This window comes from Clupea harengus, chromosome 2, assembly GCF_900700415.2.
Source record: "Clupea harengus chromosome 2, Ch_v2.0.2, whole genome shotgun sequence".
Classification (NCBI taxonomy): domain Eukaryota; kingdom Metazoa; phylum Chordata; class Actinopteri; order Clupeiformes; family Clupeidae; genus Clupea; species Clupea harengus.
This window is the reverse complement of record NC_045153.1, coordinates 25,316,173-25,341,835: the sequence shown is the minus strand read 5'-3', so window position 1 is coordinate 25,341,835 and position 25,663 is coordinate 25,316,173. Positions and strand designations below refer to the sequence as shown.

The 25,663-nt window shown below is 45.3% G+C and overlaps 1 protein-coding gene across 8 annotated transcripts in view; it reads left to right on the top strand.

Annotated features, from left to right (window-relative positions):
- Positions 1-2,140: 2,140 nt before the first annotated feature.
- Positions 2,141-25,663, top strand: part of LOC105907948 (bromodomain adjacent to zinc finger domain protein 2B) — a 69,898-nt gene continuing 46,375 nt past the window's right edge. For 4 of the 8 annotated variants that reach the window (XM_042710619.1, XM_042710614.1, XM_042710617.1 and 1 more), the window contains exon 1: positions 2,141-2,535. The gene's annotated coding sequence lies outside the window, so the exon portion shown is untranslated. The remainder of the gene's footprint in view (positions 2,536-25,663) is intronic. The other 4 variants (XM_042710618.1, XM_042710616.1, XM_042710621.1 and 1 more) reach the window with 1 other exon arrangement.

Below are 25,663 nucleotides of genomic sequence, written 5' to 3'. Positions count from 1 at the left end.
AATGTTTTTTGGGGCAAACATGAAGGGCTACAAATTCAATCATGCCTCAACCTTTGGCCCTTTTTTTCTATGAAACCACTGTACAAAGCTCACATTTTGATCTCTAAGAAAGAAATGTTTTGTTGTGTTTTAAGACTCACATCGTTAATGGAATTACATAGTGCCATGCATTGGAAATCCGCATTCCCTGAATATGTCAGACAAAAATCAATATCTGAGAGCACAGCTTTAAGGCCTGATGGGTCTCTTGGACTTGCCATGGACTAATAGAAAAATAATAATTAAAACCAAATCACCACATTAATTTGTTTTCCATCAGTCTCTGGAGAGATCATCTCCACTATTTCCTTTTTTAGTTGTCTCATTAGACTTTCTAATCAAGACACTTTAAAAATCCCTTTTAAGGGGATGGGGATAGAGATGGAGATAAAGACAAGCTTTGCCCTTCCCCCCGTGTACTTGCATTGCAGTCATTGTACTTGCACTTATTATGTTACAAAGGACTGAGGTAAGGCTGACATTTTTCATTGGTTGTAAGAGGGGCCTGGACTATGAAGCTCCAGTAATGACAGCCCAGAGCTCACTCCCCCACTACCTCTAATCAAGCTATTCTGCTACAATTAAAATCCCAGCATCCAACGGCCCGGGTGACAAATACATCAAATGCTTTTTTTTTCTTTCCTCTCTGTCTCCCTCTTCTTCTCCCCCGCCATATTTGATTATTCAAGCAAGGTTGTTTCATCCTTCTCCTTATGAAAGCAATGTCTGAGCATACCCTCATCCCAGAGAGAGCACACACGCAGGAGCGAGAGAGAGCAGGGTAGGACGAGAGAGAGAGAGAGAGAGAGAGAGAAAAATCAATGACCACGACATAGGGCGGTGAACGAGAACACAAAGCTGTTTTAAATTCAGGAAGCTGAGTAAGGACTTTCTTACACGGCTTTAATTCTGGAATGACTATTTCTATGGTGGATTCTAGTTACCCTCTGGGTGCATGTTTATGCTTTCTGCACAATGCTTCTGTCTTGAACCTCATGAGTAGGATGAGGTTGGAGTGTGTGTGCGTGTGGGTGGGGGGTTGAGACATGACGCAAGATGCATCTGTGTCAATAATCAGATTCATTCATGATAATTTCCCATTACCATGTTCATTAGGGCTAACTAAAGTCTGTTTTCACTCTGCTGTACTTCAGAGTTCCTCATTTATGTTCTCAAGTAATTGGTGCTTAAAGTTTGCAAACACAACAGTGGGTTTTGAAATCTAGTGTCACCAAGGGTTGGTACACAAGCACCAGTTGCTTTTAAGTTACGCTTTCAGACAGCATTTAGCTGTTCAGCATATCTCTATGCTTGTTGAATATAATAATCTTGGTTCCCTCTTGTCTAAATCCAGCCTGGGTCAGAAGGTCCCTGCTCAGCCTGTTGTTGATTGTTCACTCAGAGAGAGGGGGAAAAAAAAGCCCCTCTCTCACACACACAGAGACGCAATTAGGCACAGATGGTAGCCTTTGCCCAACTGTAGTGGGCTTACTATTAGATAAAAGGGCTGTGTGTGTGGTGTCATGAAGTGTTAAGTTAAAGTTAAATTTCAGCTTATTTTTCTTTAAAAAAAAAAAAGTTAGCAAAAAGAGCAGCCATCTTTCTGAACAAAGTTTGAGGCAAAGTAGCTGGGGAGACCAGGTGACCTTAAAGTGTAGGCTTGTGAGTATCTTTGATACAGCTACATTTCATAATTAAATTATACTATCATATAATCATGGTTAAGTTATGGCCTAGGCTACAATACAAAACTTTTCTGATCTACACGTCAGTCTTTAAAATCAATATAAAGAAGTAATTTTCTAGTTTGAGACAGAGATGGATGTTGGTCTAAAATCATGTATTCATTATTGGCAGCTTTGGCATCTAATTGCCGTTTTGCTAACTGGCTGTGATCTGACCTACAACCTGTATTATGGATATTGCCTGAATATCGTGCTCATATATATTCATATCTGTTAAACTCCAAATATGAGTATCAGCAGAGTCGCTAAATCAACGACTTTTTATTTTCGCTTTCAGCTCCAATGTTGCCTCTCGTGTTGTGCAGATGAATGGAAAATACTGGGCTACGCAAGTGAGCTTTGATGGTCACAGAACTGTAGGCTATCCTTGAATGATTACAACTTTTGGATCTTGACAACTTCACCTTTGTTGACATGACTTTACCGTTGTTGACATAAACGTGCATTATTATCAATACAAGTTTTCATTGTTGGAGAGCTGGTAAAGCTGACGTCACGTCCATTCCTTGAAGTGGAGCTGAATAAACCTTGAGCAGAGACTCCTTCAATCTGCTGGTAGTAACTAACACACACATACGCACGGAGACTCAATTACTGCCCAGTTCCACTCTTGATCATCTCCAGCTACCGGTCTAAAACAACACCAATTCCTCAATATCAAGAAGAAGGAAAAGATCCATTAGGCTATATGAAGACATAATAGAGTCCACCGGAGTACATAACGTCAGATACGTACAACCGTCAACAGAAGGTGAGTTTTAATTTGTTTTAATTTGTGTTCGCATACGTTATGTTCATAGATCCATGGTAACATTCCGTGCCATTTTCATTAGCCAGCAAGGATAGCGACCGAACCAACACGATTAGCCGGATTTGTTTAGTTAAACGGCCACCTTGCTATCTTAACTATTCATACGGACAGCCAGGAGCTTGGTCTTTTTCGTAATTGTCTTTAATAGTGCAGGTTGATAAAACTTGTCAGACGTAGACATTCGCCAAGTTTAACGCATGTCTTGTTGTAACATATTTCACTTGATATGGGTCGTGTTGTGTGTTTCGTTGCACTTGCTAGCTAGTCATTATTCAAACTTCATAATTTGATTCATGTCTACGTTATGTTGACGCTTATGATTACGGCTATTACACTTGGTTGAGTCAACTGCTGCTGCTAGCGGGCTAGCCACAGATATACTGTCTTTGTGTCCATACACTCGTAGTTTAACAGTTCTCAGTGTACTGGAAAGTGTCACAAATCTTGTCCGAACAAACCATTTGAATCTAAATAGGTAAACTGTACTATTAACAAAGTGTTGTCCTTCATTGTCGCCTTCACTCTACTGCGTAGATATCTTTACAAGTAAGGTTAGAAGAATCGGTGCTTGGTGTGAGCACCGAGTCTCACGCTAATGGTAACTGGCTATCTTGAATCTGTTACGCTTGTCCGCAGAGATAATGGCAAAATGTCTCGAAATCTTCACTTGCCAAACAAATAAATATTGAAGTCTTGAATGACACAATTGGTTATGTAGTATATTGTTGAAAGTAGGCACACGTTTGTCATTTGCGGATTTAGAAGAATGAACTCGGCGGAAGGCAGTGCGACGGTCTCCTTTTCTCTTATCTTTTGTGCTGCTTCCTCATAAAGAGAGGCAGCTGCTGGCCGGCTGAGTTGTTGAAATTTATCCCTTTGTGCATATTACAATATCCTCCATTTTTCTGCCCTCTCGACAACAAGCCACTCGCCATCTTGGGTGATTTTTTAATTCCTTCATAGTTAACTTCAGAGAGGTATCCTCTTGGTCTGAAAGAGTCCAAGTTATGAAATGTTTGGAGAACAGAAAATGACGTCATGTTAAGTTTTAATATGTTTCCTTTCCGAGAGGAGTGAATTATTGAAACCTTTTGAAATATCAGCTTCAGCACATTATTAGATTTTTTTGGGGGGTATGGAATCTTAATAATTTTGGTATCTTAATACTGGCGGATTATTGTTGTCATTTTTTTAGCTGGTGACAGGTGGCTGCCATGGTCTGAACGAGCCAATTTCTTGCATTGTTTTTAAACGTGAAGACGTACATTTTAATTGATCTGTACATTTGTCTGTATTATATTAATTTATATCAGTGTATGTGTGTCAGAAAGAGGGGGACAGCGATTCTTCGTTTTGATTTGGAGTTGTTATGTCAGTGGAGAGTGCAATATTCATCAATACTCACCTTGCTGGACATTTCATTCATTCGTTCATTCATTCATTCGTTCATTCATTCATTCATTCGTTCATATATTCATTCATTCACCATCTTCACTGACAGGAAATCTGTGTTCTTCTTTCTAAAATCGACATTGTGTGCAGACTTATAGAAAACAAAGATATTTAGTTTGAGAGACAGAAGCATTATTGCTTAAATGAGATTTGGGGCCAAGCAGAGCTGGTCTGTTGTCTCCTGTCTCAGAGCTGCAGCACCAGGCAGATGTGCTGATTGCCCAGCAGTGTCCCATTGCTCTTAACAGACCAGGTGCCTCACAGCGTCTTCCCCAGTGAGCAATGAGGCCTCGGCCATGTAATTTCCAGTCTGCACAGATATTAGCGACTCCTAGCCTAATTCAATCCAACTGCCTCTCCAGAGAGCCACGGTGATCTGCTTGCTAGACATGCTAGGCAGCTGTACCCCTTTTCAGTTGCTCTGTATTGTTAAGGAGCCAAATATTTAGCCAAACGTGCATGATGTGCTACTTTTCCCTTCTTATGGGTTGCTCTTTCTTTCCACCCTTGCTGATGGATTGAATTGACAGCTGCTTGATGTTGGAGAGTTTCTTTGAGACCATTAGTGGAAATGAATTGAACCCACCCCCCACAATAGAAAGACGAAGACACACACAAACTCTCTCTCTTTCTCTCTCTCTCTCTCTCAGCCTCTCTCTCACTGAGTTTGGACTCCTAATGTCTATTGTTGCTGCCCCCACCATTTCCCCCCTTTCCATGGTGGTGCAGCTGAAGCCACAAAAGAAGACCTTAATATTGTTGTTAGGCTGGTACCTCTGCTCAAGTGAGCTGTCAGGGCTTGTTTGTGGTGTTTTTGTGTTTTTTTCTTTTTTCTTTTCTTTTTCTTTTTTCTAAGACATAGGCCTACTGTAGCTTTGCAAAGCCACCACGAATGCTAAAGCCACGTGTTGTAAAAGTTGGGCTTAAACATAATTTCTTCACGCATTCTGAAAGGAATAGGTTAATTGTGTGGGGCTTACTGCATTCAGAATGTTTCATTTCTTCAGTTAAACTGAAATGACATTAGGCTATGCAAGTCTGGGCTGTGCAAAATGAAATGAAACCTCAACACTATTAACACTCCCACTGAGTACAGATGGATGCCAAGTTTCAGGGAATCTTTCTCATGGATGGCTTTTTGGTATTTATTTGTGTCCCACAAAAGTTAGGTCTTTGTAAGCACACACTTCATAAGTTCGTTAAAATGACCACAAATAGCTGGCTGTATGTCTGTGTGTCAAGACACGTCTGTCTGTGTGTCACGTCTAGCTCATTATTTGTTTGTCAGGGTCATTGATTTCATAAGCAGCATGTGCGTTACTCTTGGCAGTGCTTTGCTATTGCAGGGACTCTGATTGGATTGATTTGCCTCTGTAAATACTAGTGCTTAATTGATAGTAATGAACTATTGTGCACAGCCTGGTGAAATGGCAATAAACAATGTTCTCCTTAAGGCCTGTCATTTAAAAAGGCTCATGCTGCAAAAGGAAGCAAGATAAATCAGATTACCGTCCCGATGTGTTATGCATGCATCCAGTAACTGCCAATGAATCAACCAATAACCAGATACAGCACTAGAAGGTCAGTGCCTTCGCCTCATATTTATTCAGAGCTCATGCCCTTGGAAATAGTCTCGGAGTAAAAGGACAATAATGCATTACAGCAAATCATAGGCCTCCGCACTGACTTGTTTAACTTTATGAAAAATAGCAGGGTGGCATTTCAGTGTTTTGAATATCACACCATATTGTTTTTCAAGGAGGGGGAGGAAAAAATACATATTAGCTCAAGGTTACAAAAATATTGCTTAAAACAGCACTTTTAAATGCGATCTGGCTCAGTGGTCAGGTGCAGGTTAGGCTGTGGCTGCTGTACATCTTGATTCTTTCATTCTGAGGTACAGATTTAGTAGCTTAGACCTAATCATTTTTATTTGTTCCCTCTCTCTTAATGCTTAGCACATACATTAGTCTGTTATTTAAAAGTTTTTCTTACATAGTGCAATTTAAAAGCCCATTTGTTTGTGTGCTGATATTGACCCTACTTTGTATTACCATTGATCCCCCTGTGTATTATGTTTTAATTTACACAATGCCATCTAGTCTTATAGATGCAAAGGTAGAAAAAGAAAGTTTCAACCCTTAAGTGGGTTAAGGTATTCAAACTATTTGTTGGGTCAAGTGAGTCTTTTGAAATGCTAAATCATGTTGTACTTTGGGGTAATGTGGTCCTCCAACGAATTAGTCACTGTATCGTGCTTGAGTGTGATGCCATTAAATAAATCTGAATAAGGGTGTTGGAGGGCTTCCACTTTTTTTCTTGCTTTTTCTCTCTCTCTCTTTCTCTCCCTCTCTCTCTCTCTCTCTCTCTAGCCTCTCTGTCACTCTCTGTTGCGTCTTTTTGGGATTTGAAAAGGGACCCCCAATGTTTTGTTTAAAAAGATGAACCCGACCCATCAGTAATTGTGGCAGCCATCCTGATGGAGGCCTGGCAATAATTGTGCGTTTTCACCTTCTTCTTCGTATTTTCTCCCTCCCCCCACTTTTTTCCCTCCCTATTCTTACCCTTTTCCACAAGCTTGCACTCATTAATCAAAGACGCTGAACTCCTGCTGAGGGCTGAGAGGTTCATCAAATTGGCAGCCGGTTCACTGTAAAGAACAGCAGAGCGGGCCTCTTAATACACAGGCATAAATAAATCCCAGGTCTTTGTATGCAAACCCCAGAGGTTAATACTGTATAATTCAATGTCCTCTCGTTTGTCTGTCTTTCTTTTCTTTTCTTTTCTTTTCTTTTGGGGGGAGGAAGGGAGTGAAGAGGGTGGAGGGTGGGGGGCTATGATTGATGTTTTTAAACATTTAAGACACGAGTCCTTTTGTAGGTCAGGTTTGACACTTTCTGATTGGATGAGCGCAAGAGGCATGAGGAGAGATGGTTTATTAGGCATATGTCAGGGAGATTATGTTTTTTTTTTTTCTCTCTCTCTCCCTTCTGCCTCCCTCTTTCCTCTCATCCTTCTTATAGATGTTTTTTTGTGCCTCCTCCTTCTCCCGGTGATGGTTGTCATACATTGGCGGAGTCAAGGCAGGAACGCTGCGATGATGGAAGCACCCCTGCTGTGATAATGGCTCTGATGTTTGAAATGCCAATAGTGTGGCCTATTTGTTGGGCTGCTTACTTGCTATTTGCATCCTTAGCCGGAATCGCATGTCAGACAAGCAGAAACTGCCGGGGCCTCGGGAGCAACCTGGCTGTCCATGTCTGTGCCCGTGTCTGCCGGTGAATCGGCTGCATATTCATAATTCAGGGACAGCTGGTTCAGGAGGCGCGCAGCCGTTCCGGGGCGGCCAGGCTATTATAAACCATTCTACTCACACACAGAGATTGCGCCTCAGCAGAAGCTCCCCTTTTATTTATTGATCCTCCCACATTTAAAATCTGGTCACTGCGGCCACAAAGGCTTTCCTTTCTAGCTGCGCTTGCAGGTCCTGCTGCAGTCGCATAAAAAAAAAAAAAAAAGAAAGGGGGGAAAAAAAATAGATGTAGGCCTATGCTCCTCTGTTTTTATTCAGGCACTGCATGAAGTGACAAGAGGAGAAGCGAGACATGAGGCGGTCTGTCCCTTTTCTTTCCTTTTTTCTAAAGAATGTGCGCATCATCAGAATCATCAGAATCCATAGCTGCTGCTGCATGGCCTCCTTCGTCTAGACAGCTAGCACTCTCAGTGCACATGGGCAACGCCTCCTGTTTGTATGAAGATGAATAACAGAGGAGCAGGCGGTCCGCAATGCCCGACACACACACAGAGACACACACACAGAGACACACACACAGAGACACACACACTCAAACACATACACACAGACCGCATAGGCTACAGCAAGTTAGAATTTCAAGGGATTGCTGTCCCATGGAATGCTTTAATGCGTGTGAACATACCTAACATTGGATTACCCCATACAGAGCTACTAGTCTGTGTAGCTCCAATGCTAGAGGAGAGAACGAATGAGGATATTGACTTGTCTGTACGTTATGCCACAACAACAGCACCAGAAGGCTTGTATCTCCTATCAGTAATCACGCGCAAAGTCAGCAAGAGCCTCTGTGTTCATATGTCAATATGACAAGAGAGCAAGGGAAATCCCTTGTCCATTCCTCAGAATCTGCATTTCTGTTGGATCTTATCCTTTTTTTTGGTTGGAGATTGCACAGCTGAAGAGCAGGAGGTCTTCTTGATTGCATGTTTGCGTAAGGACGAGCTCCAGAGTTGGGTTCACGTGGAAGTGACTGAAAGCGTGGATATATGAGGCAAAGGGTTCGGCCAACTGAATGCTCGGCCACTTAACTCGCCAGGAAAGGGGGAAACTTTGTAATGTGTTACAGCTGTCTTTTGGTGGATGGAAGGGAAAAAGCTGGTCTTTGGAGGACCTCAGCTCTGCATGTTATTACTCATTACGCTGGACTACTCTCTCTCTTTGTTTTTGTCCCGCTGTAGGAAGCCCTATATTGCTGTCCTCCTCAGTTTAAATGGTGGGCAGAGAAAGACTGCCGTAACACAAGAAGGCTCAGCCTTAGCAGCAGTTCAAAGAGCTGCAGGGAGAAGACCTTTATGTGAGGCTTGGGAGTGACCTTTTTTTTCTTTTTTACTCCCAGGCGCTGGTTGAAACATCTGAGCGTAAAAGAAATAATACCTATCTCCCTTCAAATGATGTTCACTCTGTAAAATGGCACAGGTGAAATGGCAGGAAGGACCTGTTGTAGGTGAGGTATAAATGGGAGTATTCATTGCTCTTTGGTTGCTATTGATGTGTGTGTGTGTGTGTGTGTGTGTGTGTGTGTGTGGCTCTGAGTGTGTTTTGTATATGTGTGCGCGCGCGCGTGTGTGTGTGTGTGTGTGTGTGTGTGTGTATATGGAAATATCTCGGTTCCTCCGGGCTCAAAGATCCTGTGTGCGAGCACCCCAGTGCAATCCAAATATTTAGAGCTAATTTAAGCAACCTAGCAGGAGTAGTGGCTTCTTTTAGGAAACAACTTGGATCCCCTCCGAACGGCGCCCGTGGGGGGAACTCTGGCTTCCTCCCTCCCTCCCTCCCTCCCTCACCTGTCAGAACGACTCCGTCTTCCTCAGGCAGAGGATGTCTCCCAATCTAGATCACCCAATGGAGTTTCTCATTGACACACCAGGTAGAGGTGAAAGAGGCAGGGGGACTAATTCTGACTGGGCTCATAGTGTTTTTAAATCTGTTTTTGTTTTCTGAAGGACACCACATGGTGGTATAGGAAAAGATATTGCACAAGGGTAAAGCGGCGCTTAAGCTCCTTGAGGGTCTGATTTAGCTTTTAGCGTCCGACAGACGAACGGGAGGTGAGAAATGAGCTGGGTTTGTCGTCCTGTGGAACCCCTGACAGCTGTGTTGGTTGGTTGGTTGGAGGTTTGACCTTCACTCGCCCCGCCGTGGAAACTCCAGGCCCTTTTTTTTTTGTTTAATCACGCTGCTGCTCCTCTGGCTTTGAAGCTGTGTCCACTTGCCTGGTGAGGATCCATCCTGGCCCAGACATTCATCTTTGTTCTGTGTTATTTTAGATCTCCGTCGGCTGAAGATCCGTTGGCAGTATCTTGTTTCCACCCTCTCTCTCTCTCTCTGTCTCTCTCTCTCTTTTATATTTCTCTCTCTCGCTCTTTCTTTCTTTCTTTCTGTCTGTGAGTGGAGTTCTCCTCTATGCCGGTGGCGTGGTTTGTGTTTTTACTCAATATGAGATTGTTGATTCTCCTTTCTTCTCCAGTGTCTCCTGCCTTCGCTTCCCTTATCCTTTTGTGTGTTGGGTTCTGGGTTGTGTGGGAAAGCTCACCCAGTGGTTCCTTTTACACCCAATTCATAGAGCAGAAGCGAGGACAGATTTCTGGAAAAAAAACTTGGGTGGCGCAAATCTTTTGAACATTTCTGAAAAGGGGTTTTGGTTGCTGCACATGACAAACAGAAACACAGGGAGTGTTTTTCAAGATGTGTTTTCTCACATGTTTTCTTCATCTGGTGGTAATTTACATAAACCTTACAGCTGAAGGGAAACGTATGGAATGGCTCGCCATGGCGTAACGATCGCCCGCCCTCGACACGGCTTACCCCCGCGTTGCCCTGGCCACACGGGCGACCCCGAGGAATCCGAAAGGGCCCCGTCCATGTTTTTGTAAAACTCCCGCTAAATGGGAGCAAGACGAATACACAGGCGGCACAGGCGCTCTCTCTCGGTTCAGACAAAAGATGATTAAATACGGATGGATTAATCAATTAGGGGCTGAATGATTCCAGTCATGAAGATGGAGGAACACTGTTTAGGTAGCGGTAATGGGCTCGAAGCCATTTTGTGAGAGAGCATTAGCCAGAGCTGGGAAATGTCAGCCACACGCTGCAGGATTGAACTGATTGAATTGAGGTGATTTTTCTCTCCCTCTTTCTCTCTCTCTCTCCCTCCCTTCCCCCCCTCTCCCCTCTCTTATGCCACATCTGCTGAGAGTAAACAGAACAAGGGCATCTACTAAAAGGCGGTGGACAGATAGCTTAGCGCTTTTGTAGTCTGCCACTGAGAAGGCTTTGCTGCAAACACCACAACAAGCCCTAAACTGTAATGTTACACGTAAGTGGAATCCCTGCTCTCTTTCAGATAGTATTATTTACAAAAGCAGCTGACAAGGCCACCAGGAAGAATCACCATCCGTTGTGCCATTGCAGGGCTCATCAGCACAGTCCCTGAAATAAATTGAGGACAAAATGGTCTGGTTATTCCATTTTGCATTGTTTTGTTTTGCCATTAACAGAGGGGTGTGTAAGTGTGTGTGTGTGTGTGTGTGTGTGGCTCGATATTAAGGGTGTTTAGTAGGTCAGTGAAGTTCTAAAGTGATGACGATCATTATCATAACACGGCCGTCGTTATTATTATTGTCTTGGCTGTCGACGCCAGCGACTCTGTAATTATCTGTTGTAGCTCTGGCACAAATGATGTGTGCTTCCTCCGGCTCCCTCGCGCTCCTGCAGTTGTCCTTTAGACAGATTGCGTGGACAGGGCTGACGTTGGGGTGGGTGGGTTGGACGCTGATGGAGGTGGTGGCGTGTTTGAGTGATGTGCAGGGGGCTATAAATCACGTGTACTTGAGGCTGCTGCTGCTGACACCGGCGGGAAAGGGCTCCCACCACTGCTGCTACTGCAACTGCTGCCCTCTTTCCCTTCACACACCCCACCCCCCCTAACATGTGCACACACACACACCTTGAAAGGCTGCCCACATGGAAATATTTAATGAAAATAAGAGAAACTTGCTGGCTCGCCATAATCGCTTATGCAAGTGCTGTTGTTTCTTGGTGATAAACATCTTTGAGCAGAATGATCTGGTGCTCACTGGTGAGAGAGAGAGAGAGAGAGAGAGAGAGAGAGGATTTGTGTAGGAGCTGAGATTAGGTCTGTCGGTACCAGGCTCACAGAGGGATATGACACGGCCACTTCGGCAACGTGAGAGAGGAGACACCAGGGTACGGTCACGTTGAGCCGCCTCGTCTCCTCGGCAGAAATGACATCAGGATAATTGTCTTTTTTTTTTTTTTTTTTTTCTGGAATGACTCCATACAATGGCATCTCTGTAGCCACTGGGTTTCTGCTTGGCCGGACGCTCCAACAGGTCTAATCGCGGCAGTCATTTTGTGTGTTGAACTGGCAAAGCAGTTTTATGGCTCGTGCAATTGTCATTCTCTGAACGACAAGGCCCTGTTTTGTTTGATCTATCCACATGACCATAGCGCCGGGGTGCTTTGATTTTCAGTCGATGCTGAAATGGATAGGGTATCCCCCCTCAGGGACCGAGCTGTACCAAATTAGCATTTTAATTTTATTTCCATGGACCTTTCAGGGAGGACTCATGGCGAAATGAATAAATCAATAAAATATAGCAACCTGGCTGACTTATTGTCTTTTGTCTGTTCAGTTTGCAGGGCAGCGATGGCACAGTGCTGAGGGCTTTCTCGAACAGTAAGTGTTCAGTCGCACCCGCGCTGCATTCTGGGATTTCATCACCCATCGCTTGACAATTTATCAGACACTGCTTTTGATTTATTTGTAATTCTTTTTAACCTTTTCTTTTTTTTTTCTTTTTTTGGTGCATCACAAAATGAGCAACCATGTTGGAATCTTGCAAGTGAGGTGTAAGCATTATTCCAGAGTGAGACTGCAGCCTACCTAATTAAATTTAACCAGGTCCTTCTCTGTGGAAATTAGTTTGTGCAACATCACACACTGTTGTCTACTCTCCTTTTTTTTGCATCGCTGATTAGACTCTTGCTTGAATGTAATTAGCATGTCAAAGTCGAGGGGAAAATGTGTGAAAAAGAGGTTTTTTTTTGTGTTTTTCCAAATAAATTACTGTCAGCCAAATTGGAGTAATTGGTAGAGCCTGAGCTTTGGCCGATCGCGAGCTTCGCCTACTCTTTGTCTTTCTGAATTTGGAAGTGGCTCCTTTTTGCATATCCTCCTGCTCCGAACGAGGGGCTGCATGGCTGACTCTGTAAACGATCGCCTCGACCCTCAGACGGTGTCGGTGTGGATCTCGAGAGCGCCGGTCTCGGCACCTCTCGCAAACAGACAGTCCCAGCATCTCCCCTCCTGCTCTGTAATCATTAGCACATGGCATCTGGGGGCCCCGCTTGTTCGACGAGAGAGTCGGAGAAAGTCACGAGTGTGTCCAACACATGTTCACAATCGCACTCGTCCAGTTTTCTGCCCCCCCCCCCCCCCCCCGCTTGCACAGGGATCGCTTGTGTTAATTGTTATAAGGAAGCCCAACTCTGCAGGTGTCCGTAAGACAATATGGCTCCCGAACACTGTCATATTTACACAAGACGCTCGACACATCCGTGTGTCATTAATGGTTGTCAGAGAGAGAGAGAGAGAGAGAGAGAGAGAGAGAAAAAAAAGAAAGAGTGTGTCTTAACGCTCGCCCACTCCTCTATGAGTGTGTGACTGACGGTGATGTATCAGCCACTGTCTTTTTTAGTTACAAAACAATGGCAGGCGCTTAACGCACGTGACCCTCCTCATCCACCCCCTCCACTGGGCGGGTCACGGCGTCACGGGCTCCCCGGCCGTGGAGAGAAGGGGTGCGGCAGTGGGGGGGGGGGTCGGCGGTGGTGGGAAGTCAGGCTGAGCCCCTCGTGGAAGAGCCCCATCATCTGTGATCTACTGCAGGTTGGGTGTAATGGAAACCTCCCAGGATTTACAGGGATAGTCATCAGTAACCTTCAGTTTGCCTGGCAGCCTGGGCTCCTGACGCTCAGAGTGCCGTGGATGCAGTGTTGAGGAGGGGAGGGGAGGGGGCCCCTACTGACTAGTATATTTCATGGAGATCACAGTCACCGTGTGTGTGTGTGTGTGTGTGTGTGTGTGTGTGTGTGTGTGTGTGTGTGTGTGTGTGTGTGTGTGTGTGTGTGTGTGTGTGTGTGTGTGTGTTTGGCATAGATAGACAGGGGGGCGACGAGTTGCTGCTGATATACTGGTCTGATTTTCTATTTCTCCTTTTTTAAATATTTATGTCCTCCTCCAGTTAACGGTGTGGCTTCAAAGAGTGTGTTCTGTGACGAGAGCAGAATGGCTAACAGATTGCTGTGGCTGTGTAATATGATGTGGTAGTAAATACTGGAGCCGTCTCTTCTTTCTCCCCCGCGCCTGGCTGAGCTTAGAGGAGAGGAGGGGAGAGAGAAAGAGAAGAAGGGAGAGAGAGAGAGAGGGGCAAGAGAGGGGCAGGAGAGACCTGATGAAAAATCTCTTGTCAAACCTCAATCACAATGCCATGGTTTCAGGGGCCTCTTGGAGATTGATCCGCGCGGCTTGATTGAATAACAAATCATTTCCTCCAGAAATACCACGGGTTCGCGCATCTCAAGGCATTCGGATTGATTGAACTTGGGACACGAAATGTTTTTTTTTTTTTTCTCCCATCCTCCTCCTCCTATGTTTTCCTCCTGTCCGTGTGTGTTTTTAAGGTTGTTTTATTTATTTTTTTAAAGCCCAGTTTATAAAAGCACACAGGGTTACTTGTGTCAGAAATGCCACAGCAGTAGCCATGATGGTTGTGTGTGTGTGTGGCCGCGTGACGCGAGTCCCATCAGAATGCTCCCCCGCACCTCTGTGCTGGCGCTGTGAAGGGGAGAAGCTCTGCTTATCTGAAAGGGATGCACTTGAGTGGGTCTGGAATGCAAGGTGTTTTAATGACTAACGCCGGCTCGACGGGCCAGAAGCACGGAGCGAACAGAACACATCCCGAAGGTCAGGAGCAGCGGGTGGCCAGCGAGAGACAGACACCGAGCCTTCAGATTGGATTGCGTCAGTCTCTCTCTCTCTCTCTCTCTCTCCCTTGCTTCCTTCCTCCCTTCTTCTGTGTGTCTCTTTCTTTGTCTCTCCTTCTCTGGCAGTTGGTCAGGGTTCCAGAGCCAGGCTTTTTCTCTAGCCATGAGCGCAGTCTGCCTAACTTAATGTTCTTTCATGTCGTTTAGAGGGGGGCATTTGCATATGTGCAAACTCCCACATTTCCGTCTTTTGCTCTGGCTGCCCATTAATGCACTCCCAGCTATCCAAAGGAGCGTGTCTAATGCGGTCGGCTCGTCATTAAGGACACGCTGAGATAAAACCAGTTTTAGATGTATTTAAAAATAAATAAATAAATAAAAACTGTTGACGGATTGGTCCTAGGGAGGCAGGGTGAAATGAGTGGCTCATTTGTGGTCATACTAGGCAAGACGTGTGTGCCATGTCCACGTGCGATTTCATCGCATGTCAGACATACATTGAGCCTTTCGCCGTTTTCCGTGATACGGTTGGACACAAGTTCTCCTCAGATGTCCCGCACAGGGCCAGGCATGCCTCTAATATAACACCCCCCCCCCCTTTTTTTTCCCTCTCTCCTCAAACAAGTTATTTTTTTTCTTTTCAATGCAGCGGGCATAAACAAATATGCCTGAGAAATGATGAATGACAAACAGGGTCCTGATCGGCCTAAATGAGGCCATTCATCAGCGCTTCTCCTGAGAGTGCATTCATCCTGGCGGCCCGGGGAATCGATAGTGTGTTTGAGGCGCAAGCGTCTCCACTCGCATCCTCTCACCTCCACCATGCTACCGGAGCTCTCAGCCTGGCTAATGTGTACAAACAGAGAGAATTATTTATGTGCCGGAGAAGGGCAAACGCACTGTAAGGCAGGGTTGAAAGGTGGTACTTTTTTTTTTCTCCCTGCCATCCGGGGAGCTTTCTGCTCAAGCATTTGTGATTGCAGGTCAACTGAAGTGAGTGGTTCATCTGCATAAAGAGAGGCAGTGGGTCGTTGGGGGACGGGGGGGGAGGGGAAGGGATTGAGTGCAGAGATTTGGCACTGTGCTGGTCGTTTTGTGGGGGATTTGTGTCTAGCGGAGAGGGGGGAGGTAAGGGATGTAGGTGCGCATGGGGTCGCGTCCTCTGCCGCTCCGTTGAAAATAGGCAGCTGGCGGGTCAAGCATGGCTGGGCTCTAAGAACCATCTAACAAGCGCTGATAGGGAGGATCTCCTCTTGAACACCCTGTTGAAGTGGTTCCCTCCGAAGGGCCGAGGGAGCTTCAGCCTGTGGGGGGAAGGGGGTCGCGGAGCAGCACCCCTGGAGCCTCACCCCCATCTCACAGAGAGACAGAGAGACAGAGAGACAGAGAGACAGAGAGACAGAGAGACAGAGAGACAGAGAGACAGAGAGACAGAGAGACAGAGAGACAGAGAGACAGAGAGACAGAGAGAGAGAGACACAGCCCAGAGCTGGAACCAACCTGATATGCACACAAGCCGGTCCAAGCCATGCCGCCTTACTTGTGTGTCCTAATGGCAGCATTATGCTTCTTAGTACTGGAGCTTCCAGCTAAGCCACTTAGGGAGTGTGCTGCGAATGGGCTTACTGTTCAGCAAGTCCCTTCAGAAATATGCCCAATGCTTTAGAGCCACAGGGCGCTGGGAAAGTCAAGGGCCTAGACAGGCCAGTTAGAGGCTTAAGAATGCCCTTGTACTGGGAGCACCCTGTGTAATTCCGTTATCCTCTAACTGGCTTTCGTCCGTTTGTTTGTTTGTTTGTTTGTTTGTTTTACTAAGGATCTTTTTTTTTTTTTTTTAGTCGATAAGGAAGGTAGAACTCGTGGAAGTAATTACACAGACCTGTGGATGCTGCGCAGGACGAGCTCTGGCCAGCTGCGTTCACCGAGGCTAATTTGTCGTCAATAAACTAGAACTAATCAGCCTGCTTCCCCTCCTGAAGGGTACGGGGTCAGAGCGACAGAGGGCCCGGGGCAGAGTGGGCAGAGGCAGAGCAAATTCTGGGACGGGCTGGGAGTCGGTCGCCTTTAATGGAAGTCACCGCGGCCCATAAGTGCCTCTCTGTGGTTTGCTGTGCAGATGGTGAAGGGGGGAAAATTGAATTTCCTTTAGTATCATTTGGATGTTTAGGACCAGCTGCCTGCCATCCCCCCAGCCTCAGCGCTGGCACTGCGATGGGAGCAAGGGTGGTGGTGGTGGTGTGGTGGTGGGGGTGGGGGGGTATTTTCCTGACGGCTTGTAGCCCCTCCAAGAGTGCAGGAGGGGGGCCAGAATGTACACCAGGCCCTTTCTAGCACACAACTGCAAGGTCTTTAACACACTTGACATGCCACGAAACTAGCGATTGCAAATCACGCGCTGCCTTCCGCCTGCTGCTTCTGCCTATTCAGTTGTCCCCCCTTTTTAATTTTTTTTTTTTATTCCTTCCTGTCCTCTTCCTCCTGTTGGGAGTCCAGCGCCCCTCTTGAGTGGGGAAGCGCTGTGGAAATGCCGCACCCTCCGCCCGTCCAACAGATCGAAAATGCTTCCAATAATATCAGTGCAGATAAAAAGCTATCCTTCCAGGAGTTGCATAAATGCCACTTAGCTGGATGAGGGCCGTGCTGGCAGCCCTGCGGTGCCTACGGAGAGAAGAGAGTGAGCGAGAGGAGGAGAGAGAGAGAGAGAGAGAGGGGGAGAGACAGGATCTGTGCCGTCAGCTCTCAGACGTCTGTTAGAGGTGACGCCAAGGTGAACGCAGACTTGCAGAATGGTTGGAAATCATTGATATTCTGACTCCGAGGCTGCAAATGGCTCGGTGGCAGATGGAGTCTTTGTCAGGGAAGAAAAATGGCAGCTCGGGAGCATCCGTGCGCCGCTCCCCCTATCAGCGCAGCGTGCGGGCGGTGACCTTCCCCTCCTCGCAGGGATCCCCGGCTCACTTTGATCAATTATCCCGCTCCCATTGTTTACAAGGAATGTGGAAAAGGATCAAAATGCCCATTTTCATGGGGAGGAATGTATGGGGTGGCAAGGAGCTGCGCAGTCGCATGTGTGCGGTGAAGGGGGTGGGGGGAGGGGGGGGGGGGGGGGGCAGAGGAAGGTGTTGTGTTTGCTGTTGTCTGTTGTTCTCTCCTTTCTTTTCCCCCTTTTTCCGGGAGTGTAGCACAACAGTTTGCTGACACAACTCAACATTTTTTTTTTTTTCCTGAAAGATCATACAATTACAGCGCTGCAGTCTATCTGGTTTGTGGTGTGGATGTTCGGCTCAGTGTTGTGTTTTCGTTTCTTGAAGATGGAGGCCTGGTGTTTGGTCATTGGAGAGCTTCACATTTCTCCTCTACTCCACACACACGGCGTGTTTACATGAAAACAAAACCGTCCACGGAGGCGCCAAAACCATGTGAAAATCCTATTTTAAGAGTTTGCTCAACTGTATTTATCCTGTCCTGTCGAACAATTAAGATAATTAATTTGCCTAAACTCCCCTGATCGTTAAACAAGATTTGTAATGGATTACCTTTAATGACTCGAGCACTCTGTTACAGGCGACAGTGAGTGGAGGAAGTTTAAGTGTTTAGGCAGAGGGTAAACAGCCAGACTTTGAGCAATGATTACTGTAGGATTAGGGCTGTGATATTTGGCATCACTAGAATGGCACGCTTCTTTTTTCTGCTTGTAATCCATGAAAAAAGCGTATTCGTCAGGAATTTGAGGCTTGGTGTCTGGTTTCCGTCTGTGAACGGAATTAGTGATCTACACGGCGTTTTGACACGAGATATTAGAGGCACATGCCTGAGGTACAACGCGCAAATCATAATTCTTAGCCGAGGACAAATTCTTGGTAAGGCAAAAATATTGAAAGGTCAGAGAGAAAAAAAAATGTGGGGGCAGAACAAATGATGCTAAAAAGCAAATGACACTGAGGTCCTGGTTTTAATATGTATGTATTGCAGGTTGATGGTTGATTTCATTAGTGCGGCTCATTGTTATGCATGGGCTGTTCTCCTGCACCAAAATGAATATTGTATCTTTCGCAGGCCTGTATATTCAGGGGGAAAATGTTTGGATTGAGGACCGTCAGGGGAGGGAAGGAAAGGGGGGGAGGAAAGAAAAGGAAAGAAAAGCTTCTCTTCAGCGCTCATCACTGAGGCCTCACAATTAATTCGATTGTGGAAATTGTCATTCAAGCCAGATGCAGTTTAATTTGGTAAAAGGTGTTAGGTCGTTCTCGCCAGTCTTTGCTTTGTCTTCAGGGAAAGACAGCAGTCCTATTATTGTTTTGACCAGCAGAATTTGCTCCTACTTTGTTAAAGAATAGCTGTCAAATGCTGTCATTTCTCTTGTGCGAGGAGGGATCCAGTGAATGTAATAAATGGTCAGACGCTGTGAAAGTATGACATTTCACTAATGTGTTGAGGAAATGGCCGTCATTGTCGTGAGACGCATTAGGTTTCAGGATGCGCTGCCTGATTTTTCTGCATTTTTTTTTTTCAGGCAACCTTCATCTGGATTATTTCAACAGATGCTCAAGCCACTCCTTCCACTATTGCAAACGTGTTTCAAATGTAAAGGTCCATATTTCTGTCGTCACGTAGTTTTTGTATTAAAAAAAAGAAAGAAAGAAGAAGAAAAAAAAAAAGATTGCTGCTTTTCTTCTTCCTCCCCCAGCTACATAAAAGCCCTCTTGTGTTTATCATTAGCCTATAATGTTATTCAAAATCGCCCTAGGGGTGTAAAAACATAACAGCGAAAACAAAAACAGCAGAGGAATCAAGGCATCAGCTTCCTCAAGGACAGCTTTATTATGGTGCTCAAGTGAAAGCATGCCGGTGCTATCTGTGCCATCTCACCCGGCGATGTCTGTATTTTCCGCGGCTGTAAACGTGGACAGTGGCTTTGCCTACTGATGCTGCACCCTGGCTCCCCCCGTACTCTTCTGCGGAGTAGTTAAGGGCTTTTACAGTCCGATTAACCTGCCAGCGAGCTGAACTCACTCACTACTTTATGGTGCTGGCCCCCACCGTGTCTCCATGTGCCGGGGCTCTTTCGTCCGAGCATCCATCTTCAGGGTTCCAGTGGCTCTTGCTGGAATTGGTGCTGAAATTGGCGCTGGAATTGACGTTTACCTGTCCTGTTCAGCCCATCATGTGTCTCAGGATACTCTCCCACTGTGTTTGGCAAATTATTTTAACAGGCAGTGCTTTGTATTTTCATGAGGAACTCCATGTCTTTCCTCCGGCATGAATAGTAGGCCTATATAGTACTGAGAATGACATGATACGCACAATGAACTGTCTTGCTGCAGCCAAGGCCTCACGGTGCTGTGAAGACAGACTAACAGCCTAGTGCTTTTCCACTGCAGGGACTCGCAGGCCGGTTTAGGGGGGCGGCACCTTTTACGTGGTTTTCCACAGCAGGAACCGCCCCAGGAGGATCTCTTTCTGGGTCGTTTACGGGGGTGAAATAAGTTCCTACTCCGGGTGTAGGTACTTCTGTGCGGCCATGAAACTGCTGGGACGCTTATCGGTTAAACGTGAGGTGGATAGAAGACAACACCAAGATTTACCAGAGGTTGAATACAGCAAAATAAATTATAGCTTACACAGTTAGCTTGTTGAGGTAACAGTCATTGAATGAACACAAGCAAAATGTCAGCTGAAATATAGCCTTTAATTAATCATAGTGGTGCTGGTATATTCATTTATCAAGTCATTACAGCTGCCATGAAGCCATTTAATCGAGTGTTAGCAACTTTTATAGCAACATTCAAATATTGACTTGAATTTGAGGTAATCCTAACGTTATCTTGGCAATCTCTGGTTTAACAGTCTAATGTGGGTGCTGCCAATGGAGAATCAGTATTTTGCCGTGCTTGGAATTGACATTGCGATCAGAAAGCAAAATAGTAAGCTGCGTCACTTGTAGCTCCGTAGTTCCTGCACTGCAATTGAAACAGCGGGCCGATTAGGGGGGCCATTTCTGTAAACGTTCGGGCCACCTGGGAAGTGCCCGATGTTCCTACCGTGGAAAAGCACCTAAATGAGCCTAGAGAAAGGGTCTCTGCAGGAGGCATGGACCTAGCTGAATGCAAGGGGCGGGGGTTGGTTTTCAGGGTTAAGGTCTTTACTTCGCATCAGCTTTCATGAGTAAGTGAGTCTTAATTGAATGCTCTTGCTTCAAATCAGATTAAACCCTAGCACGGATAAACTGGCTATGAGTTAAATATTATATTAGTCTTAACTGCAAAGTGAGTTTTTAAGGAGTATAGGCTATAATAAATGTCTGCCTTTTATGGTTTCTTAATTTTTGTTGGCAAAATGGCCTCTGCCCTGCTCTGCACCCTGCAGTGGTGTGTTCTTCAGCAGCGTGCCGAAGGTGAGCTCGGTCATGTGACTGGCAGGCATCGGCTCCGTCGACTCCTGGTTGTTTTTCAGGCCCTGCTGCACACCGCTTTCAGAGGGTGCAGGGAAGGTGCAGTAACAGGAGCCATGTGGAGCATTTTCCATTAGCAGTATTTCTCTTATGGAAGGTGCACTATTTCACACCCGTTTAAAACCAACTACTAGCACCCCGAAGGAAAAAAAAACAAAAGACAATGAAAAAACAGCTGTAATACCGTGGGGAAATGCAGGAGTCGGAAATAATGCAGACATTACTGCTATTTTGTGGGGCGAACTGCTGTCTGTGGTGGAATAGACCATATGTGATTTTCTCACAACACAAAGAGCACTTTAAGGAAGTACTCATTGCTGGGGTTTTCTGCGGGTTTGTCATGTGGTGTATACTGAGCATAGGCTAACTGGGCATACTACGCTACATTTCCAAATAACTATGAGGTTATTGTTTTTACTGGAGGCAGAACAAGTATTTCTTTTACTAGCTCACTGCTAGTTGACCACCTTTGTCACTTTTTTTTTGAATAGCAGGTCCAGTGTATAAACAGGCTGTCTAGTGTAGTCCCCAGCCTTAACCAAAGGCAATACCTCATGTTACTTCCACATACCCTTTCCGCCTCTTTGGATAACCAGCTTCAGTTGTTTACCAAGGTGTTTTGTGAAGTCATAACAGCTCATGTTTCATCTACCCTATCAAGTCCATATCTACAACTATGCTGTGGGAATTCAGCTCCCTTGGAGTTTAGTCTAAGACTTGTCTAAATGATCACATATTTTGACTGTAGAATTGTATAATACCAAACAGCCATATGCTGCAATGAAAAAAATGATGACATATTATAGATATCAGACACACCATCATATTAAATTCACAGTTATTCAGGAGCCCACTGCTCCTATTCCAGGATTAGTTGGAGCTGGAGAGGCATATTGCAGAAAGCGCAGCATGGATCTGTTCAACCAGCGCTGCTTACAGTAGCCTCCTAGAGCAGCAATTACATGTGAAATATGATGCGCAATAAATGTAGCCCCTATTTCAACATGAACATTTATAGCTTTTTTTTTGGGCCACTGAGTGCTTGCCGGTGTTTGGCACCGGAGATGTTTCACATTTTAAAATCCCTCAAGATGGAGGTATCAGCCAGAGTGCAGAGATCAGGAGATGTGCAAACTGAGGAGGGGGTGGGGTGTTTGGGGAGGGGGGGGGGGGGGGGGGGGGGGGTGAGGGGGATGATAGAGGTGTTCATTTTGCAGAGAGAGAGGTGTTCTTTTTTTTGTGTGAAGATAGCTCAAAGGCAGACAGGAAATTAGTTATTTTCTCCGCACATTCATCAAAATAAAAATAGTCTGATGAGTTTCCCCAAGCGTCTCTCTCTCTCTCTCAGCCCTCACACGACTCTGGGCACAGAGGCAGCAGCTGTACGTTATGCTTTGTGCATTCATTGTGAGCTGCTCAATGATTCTCAGGTGCTTTGAGAAGAGGACTGAATCCACCCTCTGTTTTTCAAGTCTGTCTTCTGTCTCTAATCAGGGGTTTTTAACGGTCAGATTAACATCATTTTACCGCGCTGTGTACGGCCATGTTTTATTCAATTAAGAGACGTGGAAGTATAATTCCCTTTCCCATCTGCCCATTCATATTATTGAATTGAGTTACAGAAGTGTGCAGTGTTCTGGCATTCAATACTGAGATGACTCTGTCTACAACAGTGGTCTCTGTCATTGTCTCTGATAGCCTTTTATTTAATAGCCGAGAGACAGTGGCTGGATCCAGAGGTTATGCGTGGCAGAGTGGCTTGGTGGCTCTTGTACGAGGAAATGAAGAAGGGAGTTTTGTGCTCTGATCTGATAACACTGTGTGCATTCTCTGTTTTTGTGTCGGCTGTGTGTCAGAGAGTGTGGGTGTGTCTGTGTGTCAGAGAGTGTGGGTGTGTGTGTGTGTGTGTGTGTGTGTGTGTGTGTGTGTGTGTGTGTGTGTGTCAGAGAGTGTGGGTGTGTGTCTGTGTGTGCGAGTGTTTACATTTTTAGGCTCCTCTCTTTTTCCGATGGCGGAGAGCGTGAAGGTTGTTTGCCAGTGACCTGCTGTTTTTTGTGCAGAGCTCCTTTGGAGCCGTGCAGGCGCCGTGTGCAGAGGGTGGCACTCTTGTTTGTCTCTCTGCTGCCGCGGCGATAGGCTCAAGGATGAAAACCTCCATCTGATATCGCCCGCGGACTGGAGGCATCCATTATCATTCGACTCAATAAGATTGCATTTAGACTAAAAGACCACTCTAACGGCATGGCCGGTGCATCTTTGCTATTGACTCCCCCTCTGGTCTCAGGCTGTTATTGTTTGCTGCTTTCACCAATGGGAATGGACCATGGTCAGTGTATTAGTAGCAAAGCTAAATGGTATTGCAGTTTTGCAATTGTAATGTGATTGTTCAGCTCTTTAAATATTTGTATAGCCCTTCATAGATTTTTTTTCTGAGTGGGGATAAAGACACACTCAAACAATGAAATAGGCAAGAGATGATGATAAAAAAGCAGTTTAAGGTACACGAGAAGGACATCTTTCTAACTGTAATGCTGGCGAGGAACTGTAGTCTCCATGGCAGGATCCTTTGGCGCTGTCGCTGGTTGTGTTTGACTCTGGCATCTGCCTTGGCCAGGTGCACCTGTCGTGGTTATGTGGTTATGTATTCCACCAGAGATACCGAGATGGTGCTCCTGGGGTTTACACTGATTGGCATCCCTCATTGGTTTACGGTAGGTGTGAGGGAACCTCGGCGGCACATGCTGCAGCCATTTTTGTGTCCTACAACACTAGTAGTCTATTGGACAAACCGCCTCAGACACTCCTTTGGATTTAAACTCTCTAGTAAAATACATCATGTTTGTTACATCATAGCAGGAATGGGAGGCTGCTGGTAAGCCCGCCTGTTCTTTGAAAGCTTTAGAATCAGCGGTCGAGAATGCCCTATATTTTCCATCATTAAACTGAACCGCCCTCAGAGGCCCAGACTGGCCCAGTTCTGTGGAAAAAGAACCCTAAGGTTCCTGCAGGAGATCTCAGTCCTGCCCTGCATGTACTGCCAGTAGTTAGTCACCTGTCCTGCTGAGTGCTGACTGATATTGAAAAGTGAGAGGGAGAGTACTTTTAAGTCAAAGGAATCAGTACTTTTTAAGCCCGTAGTTTCTATTCTCTATAATGTTTAATGAACAAGAAGCACTCCAGTGCCACTGGATTATACAGGTTAATATAAATAGTAGATCACTGTCTGCCTTCAGTGCTCAGCCTGGGTCAATTCGTTTCATTTTTGCTCTCGCTTGTCATTTATTCGAATTAGAGGAGGAAAGGCCTGGATGTGTCCTCCCCCCCCCCCCCCCCCCCCCCCCCCCGCAGCTGGTATCTTAAGTATGGCCTCATGAGAAAAATAGTTTAGCAACATTACTGTAAGTGCCCTGGAATGTGCCTGAATGGGAACAGACCTCAGTGGCAAAGGTTTGTCATCTAATCTTTTAAATCCACAGTTAGCCGACAGCCACACGCTGGAAAACTGGTTAAATGTTCCATTGCTCATACGCTCTCAGAAGTTTGACTCCTGACTCTGCGCTAAGTAGCTTGGGTGCTGACCAACTCTGTTTTTTTTTTCTTATCCTCTTTTATATCCCCTGGTTTTTGCTCTCTGTAAAAAAGTGATGTGTGCTGTATTCAATCTGTGGATGTTACAAATGGGGTTCATGGCTCCTAAATTGTCATTTACACTTAGCCTAGGGTATGCCTGGGGCAAACGCAGGTCTCTGGATTGAAAGTGGCTCTCACACAAAGTAGAAATTAGGGCAAATGTGAGAGATTTCGTTTTATTCATCACAGCTGAATACAAATTGCTTCATTGTCTGTCTGTGGGCCACAAACATGAGGGCGTGTGTTTCTTTAATTGAATTCCTCAGGAACTGAGCATGTTGTGGCTGAACCAGAGTTTCTTTGTGTAAGGAGTTTTCATTTCTTCTTTTTTAAAACATTTTTTGGCATCGGTTGCCTTGCATATCACAGTATCGGTTAAGCGATCTTGCACCATATCCTTTTACCATCTTGTTGGTGTAATACTTTTACCATTTTATTTAGACATTTAACAGAAAGTCTGAAAAAAGAACAATGGTGCAAGACAGTCACTTTGAAAAGAAAGGCAGTTGCTGCATCAGGCAACATTTGACTAGGTTCCAACCCATCCATGTGACCTCCGTTGGATTTAAGGGGGAACATAATGAACTACACATCTGTCTTGAAAAGTTCTGGAATTGTACTGCAACTACTTTCTTCAGATCAGGGCTCTGTACTCTTTGGGGCATTTTAACCAATGCTGAAGACAAATTATAAATTCCTTTGCTAGGTGATTTTCTTTTTTTGTGTGTCTTGTTGTTGTTTGCAGTAGATATGGAGTTTCCTCTGGAGTCTTCATTCCCTCTCATTAGAAATGCAAATTCCCCCCATATTAAGGAAAACTGTGTTGTTTAAGGTTACATGGGGTTATATTACTCAAGGATAATTGCTTGCCATTTCCCCACATGTAAAAACACATCTCTGTGCTTGTTGTTCAAGAGATATTTCATCAAACCCACATACCCTGAGAAGCAGTGGCACTGCAGTATAAATAAATGCATAACCATTCTGTTTTGTTTTCTTTTTTTTGTTGGTTTTTTGATTGTCGTATCGTACTGGCCAACATCAGCATAATCTTGAAGAACATGCTATGTTTATCGCCGAAATAATAACCTCATATTCCGCGTGAAGGCCATATAGCGTGGGTCTCTGCGGGATTCGGTTGTTGCTTGTGACAGCTCGCACAGGTTGATGCCAATTTTAATTTTCCCCTCCTGTCGGTGTTATCATTTTAA